The following is a 7,511-nucleotide window of genomic DNA, read 5'->3' on the forward strand; positions in this document are numbered from 1 at the left end:
GGAGCTCGCACACACCATCAGAAAAAAGCAGTAATGCCCTGATCCCTTTCTTAATCCGCCCTGTGGTCACCCTGCCAAACAGGTGACTGCTCTGACTGACCCCCATGCCACACAAACACAGTGCAGCAGTTCCCACAGCTGTAGAGCTGGCAACATCTTACCTCCCTTGTGGACAGAGCACAATGCTCCAGCACGCAGCATCTTACCTCCCTTGTGGACAGAGCCTCCTTCCGTCTCCTCCTGTCTTGTCTCCCCCAGTGAGCTTATTCACTCATCAACGCTGTGCGGAGCTCAAAAGCAGAGGCAGCTTGCCTGTGGATTGGTTTTTATGATTTAATCTTCGAAAACCCTGGGAGATTCCCAAGCTGTAAATCAACTCTCCCCCAGCAATCTGGTGGAGAGGAGAGAGGGAGAATTAACACAAAAGAGTTGTGTGTTCCATTTGACCTCTCTCTCTCTCCCTCTCTCTCTCTCTCTCTCTGGTTCCCTCTCTCTGCCTTGTTCCTCCTCTGTCCTTCTCTGCAAACAGGAATGCAACTGCACAAGACGCTCAAACCAAGGAGCCTGTGTAGACCTCAGTGTGTCCCTATAAGACAGACGGAGGAGGAGGAGGAGGGGGAGGAAGATGGTTCGATTGTCAGTATAATGAAGCAGTGATGCGAAGGAAAGGTTATTAGAACTTGTACACACACACATTTGATTAGACATAAAAGCATTAGAGGGATAGAAAAGAGATGCACTCAAATCAGTATGACTGCAAGAGCAACTAGAGGATTAAACCTTTAAAAAATGACAAATGTTTTTTTTTTTTGACAACTGTTCTTATCAACCCACAGTATGCTAGCATAAGAGCGAGGGGTGTCGGTATACAGTACAGTATATGTATCCTCTTATTCAACAGGATTAACAGGGTTGGGCAAAACCACAGATGACAACAGAAGGGGAAAGAGACGGAGGGAAAAAAAGATCTGTGAGAAGAGGGAGAGAATCGCGGGAATGTACGCTACCGGTCAAAAGTTTGGGGGTCAGTAATTTCCATTCTACTCCATTATAGATAAAAAGGAATCTTGACTGTTCTAAAAAGAAATGGCTGATCTTTAATGCAATATCTACATTGCCCATTATCAGCAACCATTCATCCAATGTTCCAAAGGCACATTCTGTTTACTAATCTTTTAAAAGGCTAACTGAGAAAACATTGGAGAACCCTTTTTCAACTATGTAAACACATAATGTAATCTGAAAACTGTTGTTTTCTTCAAATGCAACTGATCTCAGCTGGTATTCTGTCTATAATGGAGTGGAATGACCATTTCTAAGTGGCTCTTACTTCAGTGACCAAATAAACACATCAAAACCATAATCCCTGCTTCATAAGAAAATGTTAAAACATCTCTCTCCTCTCTCTCTTTCATATACACAAGCACCAAACATATGCTCAAGCACATTATGAGAGAACAGATTGATTGTAAGGCTGGTTAATTCATGGTTCGTCATCATTTCACAGTTTGCAATGCCTGTTTACTTTGAAAGCAATGCCTGTGTACTTTAAAATTCTGGAAAACAAAAAATAATTTCCCCTTTACAAACAGGTATGAATTATACAGTATTTAGAGGTTCAAAAGTTACAAGGCAAAATGCATTTTTGCTAATTGCAGTGACCCTAGAGGTCAAAGGTCACAAAATTTCTTCAGCATTCACCTGATGGGGTCATGAGTCCATGTACCAAGTTTGGTTTTGATACATGCAACGATTGCTGAGATATGAGCTCACTTCCTGTTTGGTGGCTTCGCCACAAATTTCGATTGGATGTGACGGGCGAACGCTTCTATCAATTGTTACAGAAATAAATGAAGTGACAAGGCATGGTCTGAAGATGGTCTGTGCCAATTTTGGTAAAGATCAGATGAAATTTGTGACCTGTGCAAAATTGTTGGTGTTTTTGATCAAATCAAATATTGCGGCCGAATAAATTATATTGATGTGACAAGTTGCCCTCAGTTGACCTAAGGACCTTTCACAGTATTACCAGACACCACTAGTACAATTAAACCCTTAGAACCCTAAGCTGTTTTTAGGGCATTTTCACTACCTTTATTCATAAGGATTTATTCTGGTCATTGTAAGTGCCACACACACATATTATATATTGTTTTTTTCAGCAGAGTCTAGGCTATCTGCCATCATTTCATGTATTAGTACTAGCATTGATTTTATTTTGATTTTTAAAGAATTAAAATATAAAAATCATATTATAAAAATTATTATATTTTGACCTGTATCTCACCACAGCAAGCTCATAGCTCTACATGCATTTCATGTGTGTGTAGGGCAGACTGTCCTGAAACGGGCAATATAATTGCCATGTTGGAGGGATACTCTGGGGCTGAGCAATTTACAGAAATATGTGGTGTGTGATTTACGGAAATAAATGCCATTTTTTTTATTTAGCGATGAAAAAATGACCATTCTGGCGCTCCATATCTGTGACACTAACTGATCTGACCTGACTTGACCTAAGTTTGCCTGTTAGCATGTGTGACTATGGTGTATGCACTCATGATGATGCTCAACTTTTTAACTGCATTGCCATGAACAAAGTAAAGGCAAAAAAGGTGTTTCTCTGTTGAACAAATTGGGATGCAATGTAAGCCTTGATTTGGATGCCATGCAGGAATTTGCTAGGATCTCAAAACCGGATTATGAACATGTTTTGCCATAGAGAAACACACGATAGCGTTGGATTATAAACATGCTTTGCCACAAAAACAGACAAAAACGTGGGGTAAGTTGAGCTATATGAAGTTATTATTTTGCTGTCACTTCGTCTGTTTTATAACCCAGAAGGATGTATTTGGTATCAAATGATAGCTCTGTGTCTCCTCTTTCATCTAACATACGTGGCATATACATCCGATCACGGGTCCGCGAGTAATCACTCCGAAAGTAATGGGTGTGCAGCGTTGGTTTGTGTACATGACGTTAATATGCCCTGTCTCTCCTCTTTCATCTGATATGCTTGCCATATCTATGCGATCACGGGTTCGCGAGTAATTCAAACGAGAGTAATGGGTGCGCAGGTGAACGCCGAGAAGTATAGACTTTAAATATGATGCAATTTTATTTAATGTCATGATTTTTTTTAATTTTCATATTTGATCGTACAGACAAGTGCGTAGTCTCTTTGGAAAGCCCCACTTCTTCTCTGTTATAAAATAAAGGTTTTATCTCGTTGTGATGAACAGTCGCGGAGCAATGTAACAGAGAAGAAAGGGTGTGTTTTTTGACGCACTTTGCGTCAATCGGGTTCTAAAGGTTAATTCTAAGCACAGCAGCAGCTACAGGCCAAAAGGCATGTTTGTGAATTACAGCGCCCCCTAGAGGTCAAAGGTCACCAACTTGAGGGTCCTCCTGATGGGGTCATGAGTGAGTCAATGTACCAAGTTTGGTTTTGATACATGCAAGGGTTGCTGAGATATGAGCTCACTTCCTGTTTGGCGGCTTCGCTGCAAATTTTGATTGGCTTTTACGGGCTTAACGGTAATATTCGAAGACAAAAGTGATAACTTTTGTGAGGCTTGGTCTGAAGATGATCTGTGTCAAATTTGGTGGGAATCAGAGAAAGTATGTGACCCCTGATACATTTTAAGTGTTTTTGATGAAATCCAAAATGGCGGAAAATCCATCATGGCGGAAAATGACGTCATAGGGTGCGTTGAACTCGGCTTGGTCCAAGGATTCCAACAATACCTGACTTTTGAAAATCGGACCAACAGGTCATAAGTTACGTGCATGAACGCACGTCCAACTTTGGCCTGTTGGTGGCGCTAGAGGGTTCGAGTTGCCGACATGAAACTTGGTGACATGAATCATGGGACCGTCCCCAATCAGTGTGCCAAATTTCCCAACTTTTTACCATACGGTTCTATGGGCTGCCATAGACTCCCATTGCATATAATAATAATAATAGGAAAACGTAGAAACACAATGAGGTCCTCGCAGCTTCGCTGCTTGGCCCCCAACAAAAACAAACCATGGGTAGTCTGTGATAATCTCATTTGGCTGGTAACATCTAGACAGTTTTGATATTTAATGGCCATTTTTATAAAGAAAATACTATTAACAGAACACTACCAATGTAGCCTAGAAATCTAGACGCGCCCCTAGTGGCAGCAAATTAAATTTGCAGCAAATTAATGTTTGACTGTCAACTCCATCAGATTGTGACATTAGGGCCCATCTTTTACAAAACAAATTAAGTTGAGGTTGTATCAGCATTTATGATATATGAAATATATACATGCAAATCTATCAAAGCAAAAAGTATTATTTTTACATTTTGCATCGTGTACTGTCCCATATCAAGAATCAGTGGATGCCTGCAGTTAATATAGTCATTAGTAACGTTTTCTTTAACCCAAACTCATTATCCAGGCACATTAATCTCGGGTATTGACACCAGCATGAGCACTTTGTCATGACTCTGGTCCAGTTGACCCACATGTCGATCCACATGACCTGTGAATCAATTATTTTTCAAAGCAGTGATGCAACAGTCTATAGCAAGCATCGTACCTTTGCAGTTAAGCTGTCAGCTCATATTGATTTTCAGTTCCATAACCTGAACCTTTTGTGTTAATGAACAAAGACTTTTGGTTTTTCAGTTTCATAAGCTGAACCTTTTGTGTTAATGAACAGAGACTTCTGTTTTTTCAGTTCCATAAGCTGAACCTTTTGTGTTAATGAACAGACTTCTGTTTTTTCAGTTCCATAAGCTGAACCTTTTGTGTTAATGAACAGAGACTTCTGGTTTTTCATTTTTGCAGTGTGTTCCTGCCTGGAACACAGAGCTGCATTGCTGCTGACTACATTGATGCTGACTACATCACTGCTGACTACATTGCTGCTGACTACATCACCACAGGATACACATTACAGTTTCTCTTGATTGCTTTGACCTGCTTAAAGAAACTGGGATCTATTTGGTCTTCATTAACACCTTCTTTGCACAGCATAAGTCATCTCTTGCAAATGTGCTCACACATTTTTATTGGGTTCATACATTTCTCGCACCTTTTTGCAAAATAGTAAACCCAGATATCATTCAAAGACCCAAAACTCCTGTGCTAAATAAAAGGAAAACATCTATTCACAGGTGGTAGAGATTTCTTGCATAAGTCTGAATCTCTGATACACTTGTGTAAATCTCCTTTGCACAGTTTTTCAATCAGCAATCATTCATTATCCATAAGAGATTCCATGTTTGTTCTCTGTTGCTTGGAAGTATGGATCTAAGGCACATTTAAAGAAAGTACTGTATTGCCTATTTGGTGAAGAAAACAGTACAAAAGCTGACAAGTCCAGGTGTTTACTATAGGTCTATTTCAATGATAAAATACATTGTAGTTGTAGTTCAATGAAATTTGTCTTGTCTAGGTGCTTACTGTAGGTTTTAAAAATCAATGACAGTTACATGTTGGGAGGAATGAATACAATTAATTTTCATTCAATACATTCTGTCTTTTCACAGTTTTTCTGATACCAGAAAAATGAGAAAGAAATGGCACAGACATAGCAAGAATGAAGTCTGAAACTCCTCATTTTGAGAACTATGTTTTGCATTTTAGGCAAAATGTGCTTTTACTGAAAGTTTGCTGCATGTTTCAGAGACTAAGGACCTTTCGCAAGCATAATGTGCCATTTAGGCCAGACTGCTTTTATTTAGACCTGCGTGATAATTTTTTTTTAAATGTGATGTCAGAGTTGACACAATCATTAAAGCGATCAAGAAAAACTAACGTATTCACATCACCTTCTGCACACAGTGAAATTGCAATCATCTTTAATATTTAAAGCCTCGGTTGCTAGGTAACGATAAACAAACTCAAAGATCGTAATTCTTGATTTAGCTTACAATCTGATGGTTTTATATCCTTGTGAGACCATCCTGATCTCACGAGCTTCAGTTTTCCACTTGCAGATTAGTCTGGCATCTTTCTGATAGAGAAAATTTGGAGCAGTTCGCCAAACGAACGGCCAATCAGCGTTGGTTTTGAGGCGGGTTTAGCTGTGACGCAACGAACATCATGACAGCATCCACAGATGAGATCAGCGTAGCTATCACGCAAATTTTATCCGAATTAGAAAGTATTCGTGGCGAGGCTGTGAAGCTATGAGTCTCAGCCATGCAGCTGGGAGGAATGAACGACAGAGACATCCTCCACGGCCGATTCCAGTCCGTAATGGAGGATTATACTTTCTTCAGAAGTGTAGGGCCTACCGTGAAAAACCTCATCAATCCCCACCAAGTTGTCACATACAAATGATAACTTTAAAAACGTCAACGTTAGTTACGTTACCTAACTTAATTGTATGTTAAAAGAAGGCATTAGAAGAACACTTCGTTCATCTGATTGGTTGATTTGGCCCGTCGATAGGTGGTGATAGACAGATGGTTTATCCAATCAGCTAACCAGTATTTTTTCCCCTTCCCAAGCGTTCTCCAACGGAAAGAAGTCAGGTTAACGGTTTGATGCGTTCACTAAAGAAACATTACGAAAATGTAACACCACTTTGCCATCAAAAAGCTTAATGTAAAAAAAACATAACTTGTTAGATGTAAGCCCTACAGTAGGTTCGCTAGCTCCGTGCACGGAGGCCTGTGTGCGCTATAGTGCTCGCCGACCCTCGCCAACGAGAACTCGCATGAGAGATGTGACACAGTACGTAACCCCGCCCCCAGGGTGGTTTGACGCCACTGCCACAACATTTAACATTTAGATTTAGTTATAACATTTAGATATAAATTTAAGATTTAGATATAACATTTAGATTTAACATTTAGATATAAATTTAAGATTTAGATTTAGATATAACATTTAGATTTAACATTTAACATTTTGATATAATTTAGATATAAATGTTAAATGTTTAATGGCCAAATGTATCACAAGATTGGCTATTACAACCATCTCTTTGTTTCAACCATCCCTTGGCTCTGCTCTTCCAAAACAGTCATAAGCATGTCAAATGAAAGTTGATAACCCTGGAGGGCAGGCGCAGGGGGCCCATCGACTGCAGGCTAGCACATTTGGCACACACCTCCTTTGGCTTCGAGTAGCCAAATTATTCCATAAATATATCTTTTTTGTCTGATGTCTTTTGTTTGATGTCCGGCGTTGACTTTCACCTTTTTCTTGGCTTGCTTGTAACACTTCTTAGAGAGCTGCTACAACCCACCCCACACCGGTCAGACTTGCTTATCTATCTGTCACAGCGGGTGGTTTCCAATTCGAGTAGATTAAGTGCCTAATATTCTCTAAGACAACTTAGACTTACAAGTTACACAATTCTAACTTCAACAGTATCAGTAAAAAAAACTGTCTTACCTGAAAATCACTGCTTTGCCTGTAAACTCTGTATAGTCCTTCACACAGCGTTGCTCCCATGCTGGGCCAGGAAGAAAGTGATTATACATGAAATAAGTCACATGATTTTTGGGTCATCCCTTC

The 7,511-nt window shown here is 39.8% G+C and overlaps 1 long non-coding RNA gene across 1 annotated transcript; it reads left to right on the top strand.

Moving 5' to 3' along the window:
* The first annotated feature begins 139 nt into the window (after positions 1–139).
* Positions 140–5,104, top strand: LOC125305551. The gene is made up of 3 exons (XR_007195433.1): positions 140–669; positions 902–1,024; positions 4,827–5,104. It is a non-coding gene; the product is annotated as an uncharacterized LOC125305551 (long non-coding RNA).
* Positions 5,105–7,511: the final 2,407 nt, after the last annotated feature.

Source organism: Alosa alosa, chromosome 13 (genome assembly GCF_017589495.1).
Source record: "Alosa alosa isolate M-15738 ecotype Scorff River chromosome 13, AALO_Geno_1.1, whole genome shotgun sequence".
NCBI lineage: Eukaryota > Metazoa > Chordata > Actinopteri > Clupeiformes > Clupeidae > Alosa > Alosa alosa.